This window comes from Cloeon dipterum, chromosome 1 (assembly GCF_949628265.1).
Source record: "Cloeon dipterum chromosome 1, ieCloDipt1.1, whole genome shotgun sequence".
Lineage (NCBI taxonomy): Eukaryota > Metazoa > Arthropoda > Insecta > Ephemeroptera > Baetidae > Cloeon > Cloeon dipterum.
In genome coordinates this window covers 4438942-4456663 of record NC_088786.1, presented here as the reverse complement: position 1 = coordinate 4456663, position 17722 = coordinate 4438942, and the positions used below count along the sequence as shown (strand labels likewise).

The 17722-nt window shown below is 42.1% G+C and overlaps 1 protein-coding gene across 1 annotated transcript in view; it reads left to right on the top strand.

The window, feature by feature from the left end:
* mtt (mangetout) overlaps positions 1–17722 on the top strand; it is a 237064-nt gene that overhangs the window by 187098 nt on the left and 32244 nt on the right. The window lies entirely within an intron of this gene.

The window sequence follows — 17722 nt, the reverse complement described above, 5'->3', positions numbered from 1 at the left end:
ATAAAAATAGGAGTTTTTGCTATTCAGCTATACATTTCTAGTAAATCAGGTTTTATTCTCCACGTGTTCCCGTGATCTTTTTTGCTTAAAAACAGCCAAAGAATAAGCGAGCGTGTGACCTCGCCGCTTCAGCGCCGGAGCTGTGCTGTGTGGCTGCTGGCTGAGCGGCTTGGAGGCGGGCAAGGTCGCACCAACACGGAGAATTGACCTCCTTGGTTTGGTGCACACGCAACCATCAAAACCCAAAACCCCTTAAGTTAAGATTTCATTTCATAGCAGTGTTTTTAACATCTTCAGAAAAATACAATTCAATTTTCTTAAAAACCAATTAAAATTCAGATAACTGGACCACCAAACGGCACAAAATCTTGCAAAAACTGGATCAAAAAATATGTAAATTTCAATATGAAGCCACAAGGTTGTACTAAACTGATTGTTATTTATCTGTAATTTATTGAATAAATAAAATATGCAATATATTGCTCCTCTTGCCAGTTCTCAACAGCTGATTTTAACTCTGTTTGCATTTTTTATCGTTGCTTTACTTATTTGTTTCTAGTAAATTTACAACTTTGTACCCAGAAAAATGAAGATTCAATCACATTCAGTAAAAAATTGGGTCTTTGTCTGTCAGCCCATTCTTCCTATGTAAATTATTGACGTATTTGATTTTATTTATATGCTTGTATGACTTGTAGAGAATAATAAACAACGATATATATAAATAAAAAAACGCGATATTTTTAATTGATCTTAACAAGAGAGTACAAATAGATTATTAACAACAACCCACGATGGTCAACTCCGCATCAAAAACTGTTAAAAGAAGTCAGAGATTCGTTTTAAGTGCGAATTTTTTCTTATTCCAATTATATCCCCAGGATTTAATTGTTCATTAAACTCATTGTCAGATCAAAATCCTTAAATTTTACTCAAATTGAAATATGATGAGGTTATTGCGTGACTTCAAAAATCGTGCGTTGACATTCCTTCAGGCTATTTTTGAGCTATAAAGTTAGGCAACTGACACTGACACTGCAGATGCGAAAATATTAAATTCGCGCTAGTTCCAGACTAATATTTTAGTGGATAAACAGTGACAAAGCTTGAATGTCGGATGTTTAATTTTGATATTCGCACGTGCCTACAGTTCGCGGCAAGTTTTCGACGAGCTAGCGGACGGCGGCGTTTTATGCAGGCAGATGAGGCAGGCGGATTGGAAATTTAGCATGGGTGAAAAACACGGCTGCGGAGCAGAGTGAGGATGGTGACGGCGACGGCGGGCAGGCGAATGTTCCGACGCCAGCGCTGCGCCGCCGCGGAGAGAGAGTGAACTCGCACGCAACCACCATGCCAATGGCAGACACGTCAGCCAGCGTGTTTTTTGCCAAAATAGGCTCACTTTTTGCAACCCTTTGTCGGGCATCGTGAAATTTGGACCGACAAAGAGTCGAGAGTCGCGTTGGTTAAGCCTGAAACGGGTCCCCTTTGCGCTGACAACCTCGGCGACCTGCTCCGCTCTGCCATGTAATAATTCCGTCCGATCCCTTGTCTTATATTATATACCGCCAGTCATGGCACCATTTCAGTCGTACCGAGATCTTTTGGGCGAAAAAAGAAATATCTGAACTTGTGAGAAATCTGCCAAATGTCAAGGTCGTCGTTCCGGACCGGTTTTTGGGCCAAAAATGCGTTTCCGGCGCCGGAACGCTCAGCGCGGCACGCGGCTAATGTCGGCGGAGTGTAGGCTTTAAACTTGGAACATGAGTTCGCGCCAGTCAAGTCTTTGGCATTTTCCCTCCGTATGTACAGCACAGTCCCTTGCCTCGTTGTTATCGCCTTGCAGCTGCATGTATAGCCGACGTGCGGCCGGTGGAGCCCCAGCCGCGCCAGGCGAGCATTGATCGGCTGCCTATGCCGGAGCATTGCTCCGTGCTGCCAACTTACGATCCGGCCGCTCGACTCCACTCGGCCCCAGCAAACGGGCAGCAAAACTCGCGTTTTGTAACAAAAACCGGTCGATTTTCCTCGACCGGCCCCAACCTCGGTTCGTGCCGACGAGAGGCGAGCCGAATCGGCAGGTCGTCGGCCGACCTGAGGCGCCGCGCCGCCGAAAACTGGCGCTCGGCGCAAAAGGTGCAATGTTGGCACCATTACTTCGTAAATCCATCGATTCTTCAAACTGTGGCGCCTTTGAATTTTTATTTCCCTGCGCGCTCTCGGTTATATTCCCTCTCTCGCAGCAGTCCAACTCTCTCGTTAGCTTTATTGTTGCCTGCTCTTGCCTTTTTTACTCTTTCCCGAGCAAAGAGCAGATTGCAGTAATTCAAATTGGGTCAGACAGGAATTCGGCCCTTCGTGCATCTCATTGACAAGGGGGTTGCTGTTCATCAATCGCGAGCAACAAGTTAAAAAAATAAGTCCATAATAGAGCAGGACAGAGAATTTTTTCAATTTTGAACAACATTATTTCTAGTTTCACTAAGAGATGTCGACCCTGCCAAAGCCCAAATAACCCAAATACTAAGAGAAAATGGGCAAATTCAATCGGCAGGCTGTTTTCCCCCTGCTCTGCTCTCGCCACATTTTCCCTGCATTTATGGCGGCAATTTCGGCGCTGCTACTCGGGAGAGGAGCGGCGTGCAACTAGAGTGAATGCGAGTGTCGTGCCTCGTGCCCGTGCCCGCTCTCTTGCAACGGCAAAAGAAGAGAGTTCTGCGAAAAAGGGCTGCCGGCTCGGCTGTTGTTTCCCATGTAATTTCCAACTGCTGGAGAACAGAAATGGCAAAAGGGAGCAAAATATTTATTATATGTGAAGGGAGGAAAACTCGCTCTTCCACCTTATTGGCTAACTAGTTTACGAGTTTGATCAGCGCCAGCCAACCAGAGGGCTGGAAAATGCTCTCGGAAAAACAGCAGCCAGCTCCAGCGTTCTGCGCAGAGTTCTCCCTCCGCCGTCGCCGCCACCGCCGTTCGCCCGCTTCGACGCTCGCTCGTTCGCTGTTGTTAGGGAATAACAACAGAAAGACGAGCAAAATTTATCAGAGAGGTTGCTGATTTTTATATTTTGCAGTTTCGTCTGCTCGCAAAAACAGACGGCAGCCCCCTCTGCCGAGTGCGAGCCGATTCGCAAACCCGGTGGAACACAAACAAGTACTCCGAGATGAAAGATACTCGCGCGGCGCGCATGAGAGCTCTAATGACGTCAATGCGTCTGCTCGTCGCGTGCACCGAAATATACACACAATTTCGCTTGCCGCTCGGACATCAATCGCGAAAAACATGCGAGACGCTTTTGCTTTTAACGAATGCAAGAGTCTCTCGCGCCTCGCGGATTGTTGCGGATTTAATTTCTTTCACAAAAGCAGAACGACTGACGCTGATAAAAACGGGAAAGCCTCATAATTCATCACATCCCTCTCGGCTTGCACGCTGCTCCACGAGGGCATTAAATTTTCCCTCCCTCGCTCTTCTTTTTTGGTTCAATCAGTTTTGCCCACGCCCCAACGGTGGCAGCAGGGGTTGCAGAACTTCTCATTTCTTAGCGATGACGTCATGGTCCAATGTTTTTATGGGGACCACGGATGAACTCTGTGCTCGCTGGCACTCAAATACGGGCGCCGGTTCCTGTCAGTGGAGAGGAAACTTGCCCTCGAACCAAAATTTGCTTCTAGCCCTTTAGTGTTTGATCGGTTAAAATCTTTCCAGGAATACAAATTTTGTTAATATTATTGTTAAGTGCCTAAACTGATTAAAACTACTTGAAGATTGGTTTTAATTCACTTTTTTCGAAAGTCCTTTTCCGCTGCGATTTTTTTAATAAAAATATTTTGCTGACGTTTCTTAGCTGATCTGCTGGACTGATTTTTGTTTTTAACACATCAAATTTGATCGTTTTGAGAGCAGAACGCGCAGCAGTCTTAAATTGAATTAAAATCTAAATAACCCGCTGGCGCCATCTACTGGCAGCTTTAATCACTAAAGGGCTATTGCATCATTGGTGAATTGACAGTATTTTTCAGCAAAAAGTTTGTAGATTGACCTGTCCTAGTTTCTGGAATCAGGGTGCAATTGCCAAGTGGAGTACAAAAAGCATGCGATTCACTTCTCACTAAGCTCTTCCACGCGCCGGCTGAAGATGAGTGAAAAAATAATATTAAAAAAGAAAAATATACCTATTTTTATTCTGTGCCACGGTAGGGGCGGCTTATATATTGCCAGCATGTCAGAGCAGCAGGCAGGCGAGCAAGGGGAACTTTATATAAATGGTAGAGAGGCAACGAGTCCACCAGAGCTGAAAGTCAGGCGCCTCTCTCTCTCTCTCTCTCTCTCTCTCTCTCTCTCTCTCTCTCTCTCTCTCTCTCTCTCTCTCTCTCTCTCTCTCTCTCTCTCTCTCTCTCTCTCTCTCTCTCTCTCTTTCTCTCCTCCGCTACATAAAAGACTCTAAAAAGTTGGACTAAAATGAAATCCACGACGAGCGGGAGCGGGCAACCTTCAGCTCGCGGAGAGCGCCGCCGCTTCTGCTGCGCAAGCCAGCCCGCGTTCACCTTTTTTTCATTTAATTCATCACGAGAAGATAATGTTTCAGCCCATTAAAAGTTTTCTCGAAAGTCGTGAATTATTGAGTGCAATTTGTGTACGAATGGCAGATTTAACTATGGCTCGTATTCGGGGAAAATGAGTAAAATATTTCAAACGACATTTAAATGCTGATGTCTCTGGAGGGAAAAATTTCAACGGCACTCAGCAAAAATCAACCTGAATATTTGGTGAAAATTATAATTCTAGGGCCTGTTTGGAAGGTTCGTATTTCACATCAAATCGAAATAATTAATTGGAAATATTTGCCTTTCCAGAAATTGAATAAAATATAATATGTTTGTTTAAAAATTAAAAATCGAATTCTCTTTTAGGAAGATATAAAACAGAAAACTTCAAAATAAAATTTTGCTTCCTTTCCTTTGGCGGATTTGTTCAAGGCTTAATTTCGAAGCATTTTTCAAACATTGAAGTTGAAGGTGAACAAAATAAAAAAGCTTAATTTTACAATATCCTAATTCTAACGCAGCGTATCAAAAATCAACGATCACATTCCTAATAGTATGGTTTATCCCTCTGTTGAAATTTTTTAAATAAAACGACGAATTTAAATCCGAGAGCTGAAGAGGCTCGCTTTTTATAGCGTCCGCTCGGCTTTTCCCTTAACAGGTGTGTGCAAATCGCAATGGCATGTCCCAGCAGCGCGGAAACCCTCGAGTCACAGATGTCATGCGGCGCGCACGGTCAAATCATCGTTTTAAAATTTTGCAACAAAAATTAACTGGCAATATTTGAGATCGAGTTAGCTTCTTTTGTCTCTGTTCTGTGTATGCGTTGCCTCAGCAGCGAGCATGCACGTGAGTGTATATATATAACGCATTTTATTTTTAGCATAGGGCAGACAGAACGACACTGGGGTGGTGTGTTGCGCTGAATGTCGGACTGAAGTGACGGAGATGAAGGGCTGCTCTCCTCTCCTCCACTCGCTCGATACGGCAACACTGCAGTAACATCATCAGGTCCCTGCTTCTTTCCGAACAAACCCCCTCTTCTCATCCGCCCCTCCACGTGCATAACGATCCCGAGCGGAGTAAGGAGAAGAGCCGGCGACCGAACGACCGACCCACCGAGCCAGCCAGCCAGCCAGCCAAGCAATATTGAACAAAAGGACTCAAAATTTCCACTTTCAATCTTGTGCAATGCACAAAATTAAAAGGGATAAACGCACATGGGCTTCCCCTTGCTCGTCCACCCACCCACGCGCACAGGGTCCCTTGGCGCCCCAAATTTCTGCATCTGTAATGAACAATTTCCTATTACGCGCAGAGCACACAACCTGCTCGACGGCCGCGCTTCGCAGTTTGCATAACTTCTTTGTTTCAAAGGGGCTTTTCCTCTCCGCGCGTAATTTTGTTTGATTCTGGTGCAAAACTGTTGATGATGCTCGAGAGAGGATTAGCTACACGGAATATTCACCTTTGACATTTCTCAGGAAATGCATATTGTCTAGTTGCAAAGAACTTGAATAAATAAAACACGTTTTCCCTCTTCGTCGGCACAGAAACAAATTTTCCAATTTTGTGAGTGCTCATACTCTTCAAGGGGTGTCAGTACACCCAAATCCATTCAGTTTATTACTGCAAAATGAGTAATTGAATTTATAAAACTCGAAAAATCAGCAAACAATCCCCTTTTTAAATTTAGTCAAATTATAAATTATTTTATTACTTCCATCATTACCTGCAACAGCCGCACATTGTCCTCTTTTTCTACCAGGAAAATAATATTTCAGGATGGTTCATTCGCAATTTAATATTTTAATTCATCATTATTACTGTGTATTGTTCTCTTCTCAAATCTAAAGCTTCATTTTTTCAGTAAATGAATTTTTCATCATATTATATAATTTTTGAAGCCACCATGACAAAGAGGGCAAATTTATCGAGAAGTATCTCGGTTATTATTACAACAAAGTAATTCAGTCAGTTTCAGTGGGGTTTAAATATTTCAAAGATCAGTACCATTCTGGACATAAAATTAATTGAATGCGAAAATATTTAAATTACATTTCCTGTAATTCATAAAGAAGTTGACTACTTTTAAGTTACCAAGTTTTACTCTTGATTTTGATACAATTTAAACGCAATTTAAAGCACGCAAAATTTCACAAAAAAAGAAAATGGCATATTTGAATTTTCTACTAACATAGCTATATTTAGAATTGTATTTTTCGATGAGTGTGGTGAGTCATGAAGATTTGCTATCTTTAATAACGTGTATTCAATTATTTAATATAGATTAAATCACAGAGTAAACATGCCAAATGAAAAGAAAAATGAGATGTTATGACCTGCACGACCTATTTGTGCCAGATTCGATGTCGAAAATATTTTTTATTCCTCGATCCATCTAAATTCATTGAGGAGCAATTCATCAACACGAATTCTATTTAAGGTTGGCGCAGGAGGCAGAGTCGCAGCTGGCAGATGTGAGTCAGTCCGTCCCTTCAGTCGAAAATCTGTGACTCACTTGCGGGCCCCTGCCTGCCCTCATCCACGCACGCAGCCAAAGAGAGACGCACCCCATCCTTCGCAGGAAGCATTCGCGCATTCAAGTGCAGCCGCCAGAAAGTATAAGCCAGAGCTGCAGATCGATCGCGACAAAGGGTAACCGGGAAATTTGCCATAAAGCTCTTGTGAACAAAATTTGAAAAAAAAAACGGGAATAATAAGGATTTTGATATGTCAGAAGAATCAATTTGTTATATTGCATGTGTTTAAATTCTTATAAATGAGGTACACAAAGCTATGCTTCAATTATTTTGAAACGCTTTTTACTCAAATTTGTAATCATTAAAAATTTCAAGTTTTAAAACAAACATTTGTTGATATTTTGTTGTAATTATCTAAATTTTGGACACCAAATTAATAAACGTAATATAAAAATTCAACAATATACTGTGGATGCATGTTACATGATTTTACCAGAATTTAATTTCAGATGACGTTGAGAAAACAATAAAAAAATTTAATTGACTTTTTAGAATTTGTAAATATTTCTGAAATTTGTTCCACAGGTATGACAGCTGTTAGAGGTTAGCTCGAAAGTTGTAGAGTGTTTCCTATTGCATAATAAATACATCAGATGAAATGAATATAAATTATTTATGAAAATCATAGTATAGAATAGAATTTGAAATATTCAAACGTATTAATCTATGGATTAATTAATTTAGGACAGCCGATCATTTTCTCTGAAACAATGAGCTGTCAAAGTTTTAGACGAATTTCCGATTAATTTTGTTTCATTATAAAGATCGAAAATTATATCCATTGTATCGTGCATATCAAGCACCATTAAAATTCGATCAGGAGTTAAATGATTAAAATTGAATGATCAACAAAATATTCCAGAGTGAATGCTACTTGTAAATATTTGTGAAAAACGTACTACTTCCTTTTATGAATGGCAGAGCAGTATTGTTTAAAAGTCTGTCTCCTGAATGGAATGATCGACCTTGAGGGGCTATATTGGCTCTCTCACGAATTATTTCATTATATTATTGGCACACGACGGGGATCGTGGCATGAAAGAGTCGTTTGGCCTCACTCCACCTTGCACCGCGAAGGCATTCTCCCGCGAGGAAAAGATCAATCTGCTATACACACGTACATCTCTCGCCACCGATCGTTTTACGACTGACTGGAAATTGAGAATGAATCGCTACTCGCCCTCAAATGACAACCTAATATCAATGGGCCAGTGGGGGAATCACCTGTCTGCAGCTTTTTTAACCACGTAAAGTGCACACACACACACACACACAAGCACAAAAGAGGGAGGAAGAGAAAGATGAAGTGGCGCATGCCAAATTCACCCGACACCGACGAGTCGGCGTCTGACACTCTTTATATGTTTGTGTGCGTGTGTATCGACGTGCATGGTCCCTCTTTTATTTTCAACTACCTATATGAGCTGTCCTAAGTCGGAGTAAGGAGAGGGTCCTTTGACTGTCTGAAAAACTGCCAGGTGTGCTGCACGAATTTACTTGTGTGCACAATAGAATACGAATCAATCAGTGCAGCTTGTAATGCTTCCTTTGCGTCTATTTTAGTCTGAGCTCTTTACTTAACGTTTGCGTTCCGTAAATGTTTTGAGAGAAAGCCTTACTTTTTTGGCTTCGCACCGATTGAGCCGTTAATGAGCGCCGTTCTAGCACTTATTCATTTCCCTCTGGATATTTAAATGCTTATTTAACATGCCCCACATTAGGAGACCAATAAATTCCATTAATTCATTTCCTTTTTCGTATTTAGAAAAACTAATTAAGAAATAACTATTTTCGTTTCTAAGCTATGTTTTGCAAGCTTATTTTTAATTCGGATAAAATTGGGGCACTTTGCCATTAAAATCCTCCGATTGGGCGGCACGAGCAGCCTTCGGGATAGTACACAAAATTTATTTTTCCCTACTAGCATTTTTCGTAATGTCAGGAGCAATTTTTCACTTTGAAACATCTCATATAAGAAAGAGCGGACTTCCTGGCTTAGTTCAATTTTTGTAAGAGGAAATTTATATCGCGGGGAGATGCGAGTTGTGAGGTTGTCAATTCCGTTTCTCTTTTCGGTTGCACTTAAAAGATTTTAAAAAAAATATTTACACAGTTAACATTCAAATTTGTACACGTGAAAAGGGTTGTTTTTGTATCATGTTCGTAAATTTAATTTAAATATCATTAAAACTATTCTGAAAACGAGATAGCGAATTTTCAAACATCAAAAATACAAAAGTTGAGAGCACCTCTCGACAACTTGAGATCGTTTGGAAGTCTGCGGTAAACCTCGACCTGTCCAACGAGTCTGTTTTGAAGGGCACGAAGATTGCTATAAGCGACCCAGAGCACCGTTTGGTATTTGAAGCTTGACGAAGACCCCGCACGAAACAGGTGTGCATCGCATTCCACGCGGCCGACCCCGCATCCCGGCAACAAACTCGCCACTCCGCACTCACTCTCAGTCTATATCCAAAGGACTCGTTTCGCACCTTTAGACGCGCTATTTGTTACCAGTTGCGAGGATAAGTACTCGCGTGGAAACGCAGGTGACTAACAGATCCGCAGGGGCTCCAGCGTCCGAAGTATCTCATCCAAATTCGGACAGGGAATGCGAGCGAGGCACGTTAAATATTTAAATAAAGAGACGAACCTGTTGCCCGGTGAGCCCCCTTACATTTAACATGGCCGGCTGCCCCCACACTCGTAACGTGGAGCCCGGCTATAATTTTTGCCCCAATTCAACACTGAGTCTTGCAAGAAATTTTGAAGGCAAAAAATTAATCATTTAAAATTTTAATAATTATCAAATTGACACTCCTAAGAAATGCCTTTAAAATGCATTTAACATTTAACGGTTCCTTGTTAAATAGCTATTATAAAATAAATTAATAACTGCTCCAGATTTTCGTTAATCCTATTTATCCCTCTAGTTTGCGCAACGTTGCTATTCTATAGTTCTCAGTACTAAAAAATTCGAGCATGCCTGCAGTACGTGTCACAGAAGTAAAATAAACCGAAACGTGTGCTAAAAAACAATTTTTTGCAATTTTCATACTGTCGTGCACCGCAGCGGCTACCTGTCCCCCCTATCACGTCATGCCAAATTACGGGAACTCCTACGCGAGAATTCCCGTAGCCCAAAACACAACAAGCAAGATCCGGCAGCTGGTTCTTCTAGCCAGTTCGTTTAGTAACACGAAAAGCAAATTAAAGCGAATGACCCCTAGACGAGTTGCAGCACCTTTGGCGGGTAAGAGTAACAACAGAGCATACAGGCGAAAGAAAGTAAATTTCGGCCTGATTGTTGTTGGTGATGAGCTCCATATTTTTTATTGATAAAAGTCACCGCATCACATAATTTAACAATAAAAAAAATCATCCTTTTCTGTTAAAATATTGGGCCACAAAAGGAGTGTGCGCCTATGGTTTAAAGCTGAAAGCGCAATACCCTCCCTGAAAAGAAAGAAAATAACCCTCTTGCAGCGTTATTTTTTTATTATTATTTTGCGGGCACGTTTTGAACACTCGTCCCCTATTTCCGATCAGAGTGCAATTAGCAACAGGTCCGCCGGGGAAACAATCGCGGCGACGAATTTCCCAGCAGCGCCGCAGCGCATTTACAGCTTTGTGTTGTGGCGGGCGGCGAATATGACGGCCGTTTTAACATCGCGTACAAGTGGTCGGAAGGAGTAGACGACGATTCCGGCGGCGGGCGAGGCCGTAAAAAGAGTGTTATACAAGACGGATGGAAAAAAGAAAACGGCACGCGGATTCGCCCATTTATGTGTGTGTGTGAGTGTGTGGTGTGCATGTGAAGGGCATTATGTGTGTGTGTATGTATGTGTGCGAAAGAGAGCGGCTGTGAATATTTCGCTTTTTGGCAACAGGTGCTGGAGGGTTAAGGAGGCATGCTAAAGAAGCGGCTGCCTCTTCCGCCTGTGTGTGTATAGTGTGTGTGTGAGAGAGAGAGAGAGAGTGTGTGTATATATGTATATGTGGTGTGCATGTGTTTCTTTATAATTTCGCTATTACACCCTCCAGACGCTCCTTCAAAGACGCGCGCGCGGTCTTTTCTTGCATTCCGAGAGAGGAGAAAAACTTCGCGACTTTGCCCATGCACGCATGAATGGCTCTTGGACACTCAAGGGACAGCTTTTGGCGCTCTTCTCTCCACTCATGAATGAAGCCTCGTCGCATGCGTGCTTGTCTCATATTCAACACAAATTTGCAGAGAGCCATTCAAGAAATTCTTATAGTAGCCGAGAATTTACACTGTGCAACGCAGGTCGAGGGCCAAAGGCGCTTATATTGTATTTTTTTCTCATTTTGTACAATTTTTCTAGAAACCAATTAATAAAATCATGTCCAAGCGCCGCTTCCCTACAAACAAACTTGTACATTTTGCTTGTATATATTTAAATACTGTATCAAAAGATGAAAATAAAATTAATTTGAGGAGCTAAAGCCAAACACCATCCTGAACCCAACGAATGCAAGGAATTTGCACTAGCTCCACTTGTAGCCAAGAAAAATTCCACTCAGCATGTCTGGCCCGATTTTGGGTTTTAAAAGGAATTTTAGCTTTGTGCATACGGTTACATTATATTTTTTAACAATTATTTTTAATGAGGACTATTTAAAGACTGTTTTGGCTCAATTTAGATATAGATTTGGAGACGAATTTCACCCATCTTTTGGGCGAGTTTCTGTTAATATTTATTTTTGCTCTTTTGATCCCTGTCCTCTCGGACCGGGAAAGGCGCGCACTGCACTAGCACGAATGCTGAAACCCGGGTGCCAATAACACCGCGAACATCAAATTTAGATGGTTTCATTTAGTATATTTCAATTATTTGAAGAGAAACCTATGCAGAAAAGAGATCTCACCCTGCATTGACTTTTAAAAGCTAGCCGGTGACTAAAAAATCCGCCAGCGTTTGAATAGATTGCTAGTATCTGAACGCTCTCATCCAAATTCGGACAGGGAATGCGAGCGAGCGAGACACGTTCATTATTTCAATTAAAAGAGGAACAACTGTTGTCACGCCCCTTTACATTTAAAATAGGCCTATTTAAATTATTAGTAAATACTCGACTTTCCCTAGAAAAACGTGTAAATTGGAAAGTTCTTTGTAAATTTCGCCATGAAACTACAAAAAGTAATAAATAAAAAAATAAAAAAATTAATAATTTTAATTTTTCTTTTTTCTAGAACCTATTATTGTTTTCAAAATGTCTCAAAATCTGAATGAAAAGTATTAAATCTCCTTATCGTTATGGGTGTTTTTGAGAAACGCTTCAAAAGGAATCTCAAGATGGTTTTAGACGATTTTAAGTGTGCAAACGAACAAGTGGTTGCGTGGACCGTCCGTTTTTGTGTTAAATCATTAATCGGGCGTACAAATATGCTTTCAATTTTTATGGATAACTTTAAGAGAAAGATTTAATGCCTCAATTAACGAAAAACACTTGTAAGTTGGCCGTTTTAATTTTCTAAAATTACCATTTTATTGTTTAGAGGTGTTCGATTGTGCGCTGAAAGCGATAATTTCAATAAACCTTGCTTCTTGCCAGGATGAGGACAGCTTCAGATGTAAATTCGCCAATGAATCGAATTCAGGGCTGGGCATGGGGTAATAATTCGTTTTTTTATTGCGGTTATCTGCAGGTTTTTCGGGGCTACGATTTCAATCCAATTTTATATTAACTAGTGACTGTACCACGACACGCGTCAAAACGTCAATAATCAACATCGGAAGTGAGTAGAGTGTGTAGTAAAAGTGATTAACGTGCGTTTTAAACAAACTCATTCATCAGCGAGCCGAAAACGCGTGTGATCGCGCCCATAAAAGGGTCGTCGATGATGATGCGGCGGCGGTGGACGTCGTCGTGTACAAGGGCGAGCGTCATGTTTCTGCCGCTCAAGTGAAGCACACTAATAAATCGGGCGGTGCAATAACAGGCACGTCGACGGTGTCGCAGGTCAGTGATAAAACGGCGCGCGCGATGACATCGGATCGTGGGAAGAGATTAGACTCGCTTTTAGCAGTGTGCCGAGCCAAAAGCGGCGGCGGCGACGGCGGCATCATTTGTTTCGGCACATAACGACGCCCGCTGGGTTATTTGCTCTTGATCTCTCCGCGCGCGCGGCGCAGCGCAGCGCGGCTCTCTCGAGTGAGAGTGAGCGGATTAGAGTGCTGCGTGCCGCGAATTCCTCGTTCGCGTCCATTCATCAATGCTGCTGTGCTGCCGGCTGGCACTCGCTCTGCGGCTCATTTATAAACAATAACAAGCCTTAAACTTGCACTTGTGCTGTGGCAGTCGTTCGCCGCCGCCGTCCATTGATCCGAAACACGCCGCTGGCCATTGATTTTGACGCCGCAACGCGCGTATGTGCATAGTGCGACGGCATTTCGCGCTTTGTCTCTGCTTTCGCAATGCTTATGTCGGCGTCAAACCGTCCAACGCTCTGCTATTGCCCTCCGTGTCTATTCATTTTGTGTTGTGAATAGGAAAATGCAATTTCATAGCTGCCCCGTGGCCATCATGCAGCAGATTGAAAACTGATTTACATTTGTGTTGTTCCCATCAAAGAGGTGTTCGATTGTTTCAATAGAAGCGATAATTTCAATCAACCTTGCTTCTTGCCGGGATATGGAACAGCTTTAGGTGTTGATTCGCCAATGAATCGAATTTGCTTCTCCAATTTCACATAAAATAGTTGTAAAATCAGTTTGTTTCTTTCAAAAATAATTTAAGAAAATAACATTTCTAAAAATCCTAAGAAAAATTAAGAAAACAATTGTTAGTGAAGGATAAAAATTTAAATTTTCAACTACGCATTTAAAGCTTTTTCCCTTTCCTACCATGCTTATTTTTTGAATTGGTTAATTTTTAAAAATATACATTGGAATATCTTTTGAGTTGCAACCTGCATGAAAGTTTTAGTGTTTAGTGTTTTTCCAAAGCACAGAAAAATTAATAGAAGATATTTAGCATCAGAATAATTAGCAAATAAATTATGCACAAAGCCGGAATTAACATGTAACAAATTTGTAAATTTGTTTCCCTTTCATCATCTTAAAAATTTGGCTGCCTGTCACGACTACATCTATTCCATAAAAACTTCAATTGCGGGTATAAAACCATTAAATCAAGATTCAATTTTAGCGTATTATCTTCCAGTGAAACAATAATGACTGTTTATTTACACTGTCATTGTAAGTTACGTTGCAGACTGGCTAGAAAACATGCAGCTGTCGTGAGTATTTAGTGCGCAATCCGTGGGCAAACCTATATGTATAACAAGGAAAGGAAGGCGCCGCAAAGTGAGCGCTAATTGTTAAATAGTCCATTGCCTCACCCAAGACAAAGGAGCTTAATACAAAGTGGTGCGAAAAAGCGTCGTCGTCACACCAGCCGCGCGCGGCAGTAGGACTGCTTTTTTAAAGAGCACCTAGAGGCTTAAAGTCTCCTCCATTCACACGAGTGTTGGGTTTGTTTTTAAAAAGCGGCTTCATCTCATTTTGCACCACCCATTAAGAGCAAGAATGAGTCTCTTTTCGCGCCCCGCCGAGCGGCAAAATAAAAAAGCAGCAGGCGAGAGAGAAAGCAAGACACCCGCTTAATTTTCTTCTGCTCGGTGGATTACACCGAGAATGACTACTACTTAATTAGTATTTTTTATTCTATTTATCACACATATATCAGCGGTGTTTACATTTTTTTAAAATTCTACCAAAATAGTCAAGTGTATAACATTTTGTAAAACGTAAATAAACAATAAAAGATTTATTTGAAAGGCTAATTTTAAAAAAATCTAAGTAGAAAATTAATTTTTGTTTGTAAAAATTTTTAAATTCAATTAAGTTAATAAATTATGAGTGGTACATTGTTGCACAGAGTGCAGTTTTCGTTTCGAAACGCGCAAAAACGCCATTTACGGCTATTCGGCGGGCAATCGGGCCGAATCCGGCCGCTGATTCGGCTACAACGTCAGCCGAGTCAAACTGGTCAAAATGAGAATGAAAACACTTAAATCCGTAAAGAAGTTCTGGAGTTAAAAACTTAAAAAAGTTCAACCGCACCTAATCTTCACTTACATCTCCCCTTTATCTCGCCTATCTCTATTAAAACCAATGCTAAAATGGCGAGTTAGATTTTTCGACCTGCCTTCGGGGCGTATTCGGCCGGCGAGTAGGCCAGATCGTTTGCCGCGTTGGCGTCGTAAAATGAAACCGAAAAGCTTTCAATCCGATTAGTAGGTCGCTAAATATTTACGAAAATGTGAAAAAATTCTTGGCCGGAAGTTAGCATTTAACAATGGAATTCCTTGAATTGTCGCCTCACTCGAAATATATCATTTGTACTCACTAAAATGCGGAAATTCGGGCATCCGTCGGTGTGTCCGTCGGCCGCGGGTCGGCCATGGTCCTCGGTGGCCGCCTGGTGGCCGCTGACCGCTTCCCAGGTCACTCAATCCCGGCCGCAGTCCAGCACCGTGCGTGTCGTCCGCTCGCTGCCAGCAACATGCACGCACTTTTCGCATTCGCATTCGCACTCTCCTGTCTCGTGTGCAATGTTGCCAGCAGCCAGCATACAAAGAATTTACCATAAATGCCGAGTTTCGGCCCAAAACCAGTCTCAAAGTAACGGCAGCACTCTTCCACGTTTAAAAATCTTTGATTTTCGAGAATCGGTTGAAAAATTCCGAATTGCGAGCGAAAAACTGCCTCGAAAGAATGTCGTAATTTGATTAACACGCGCTCCCATAAGAACGCATGTTAAACTGGCCACCATAAGAATAACACGTCGGCGGGCCCTCTGCAAAGGTCAGCTGCCTAAAAAGGGTCGAAGTGGAGTCAAGGAGGCCTGCCGAGTATCCGGAGGCCGCGGTCGGAGGCCAGCGGCCGCGCAATTGCAATTAGCATGGGGAGTTACGGGGGACCGGTGCGCGGGTCCTAATGGTCCAAATGGAACCAAAATCGCTCAGGGGCTGCTTTTTGGACTTGCTGGTGTGATCCAAACGTAAAAACCGAAAAAGTTTGGTCTGTAGAGGTGCAGTTTGGGGCTGCTTGTCGTTGTCGATTGCGAAAAGGAAAAAATCGCCATAATTCGCGCATAGGCCGGAATCATTCCAAACTCGATTTGGCATCCTTTTGCACCGAAAGTACGACTGATCAAAAAGTTGGAAGGGCAATTATTATAGGGCCAAAAAGTGAGTTTACATGTTGTATTTTTTATGGTAAATATTTGTTTATTACATAATTTTATATCTTCCAAAATTATCTCCTCCCAGAGTATATTTTTGTTCGATCGCGTCGCAATTGTTCTCAAATGAGATGCACCATGAAATTCAACACAATTTGATACATTTCCAGATTTTTAGTCCAACCCTCGTCGTAGCCAGCCTTGACGAAAGGGAGTCAGGGTGTCAAATCGGCAAACTTCCAGGGAAAAAAATAACTCCAGCCGTATGCGGGCCGGATTTTAGATTTCCGCAAGAAAACGAAAATCCATATCTCGGATCGGGATATTCGAGTTACACAGTTTATCTCGTAGTTTTCTATCGATTTCTCGGTTTTTTCCGCGCATGTCTAAGAATTTGCCAGGGTAATTATATTGAAATATTTAGGGAAAGGGCCCCTTTGAGAACTCCCGGCGGGGCCCAGAGGCATCTAACCAGGCCTTTCCGGCTGCCGCGTGTGGACCCTGCGCTGATCCCCCATGCTTAACTTTTTCCGAATCGTATTCCACTATATTGTATTAGTAGGTTGGGGTAGGAATAGGAACAGGAACTTGGCAAGAATTAAAAAGTTTAAACTTAAATAAAATATTTAAGTTTAATTTTATTTGGACGATGGGCGATGTCTGGATATAGTGGTGGATAAATTGTATTTTTCGTATAGAAGATTCCATCATCATATATGAATAAAATCAAATGTCAACGTTTAACACATTTCTTGGAAAAGTTATAAAGTTGCCTCTCAGTACTCAGCACAAGGAGCGTTTTTCTCACAACACCTCAACGGACGTGATTGACACTTTTATAGTGTCTCCTTATCGCGCAGGGATTGCCATTAAGTCCTTCTCTGAGCTCCTTGACACACAGGAAAATTTGAATATTCCGATTCTCTTTACATATTGCACGCCACATCTATAAATCTGCGCCGATACAGAAAATACAGCTTGGTGGCGGCCGAAAATTTATATTCCAGCGCGTACAGCGTTCGAAAGTGGCCCTCTTTTTGTAATATGCTAAGAAGATCGATCCGAAATATCTCTCGTGACTTTGTGCTTATTTCCAAGCGGCTTGCTGCTTGCTTGCGTGTTTGGTTCGAAAATAGAAATAAGTGGCAGGCGGCTAGAGCGCACGGAGGTGACGCCGACTGGCTGTGTCGGCAATGGCGAGGGGTTGAGCCGCCAGCCACGCCACCCTTCGCCTCCGCTCGAAAAACGCACGCCCGCTCGCCTGCCTGCCTGTCCGACGGCACAAATTTGCGCCCGCTTTTAATAGCCGCGCGTGCTGCTCAATGCGACAGCCAAAATACTCAACTACAATTTGAATTTGCTCGACGGAATTCGAAAGAGCACTGAATATCCACTGCCTTCCTCGTGTTTGATTTTTTG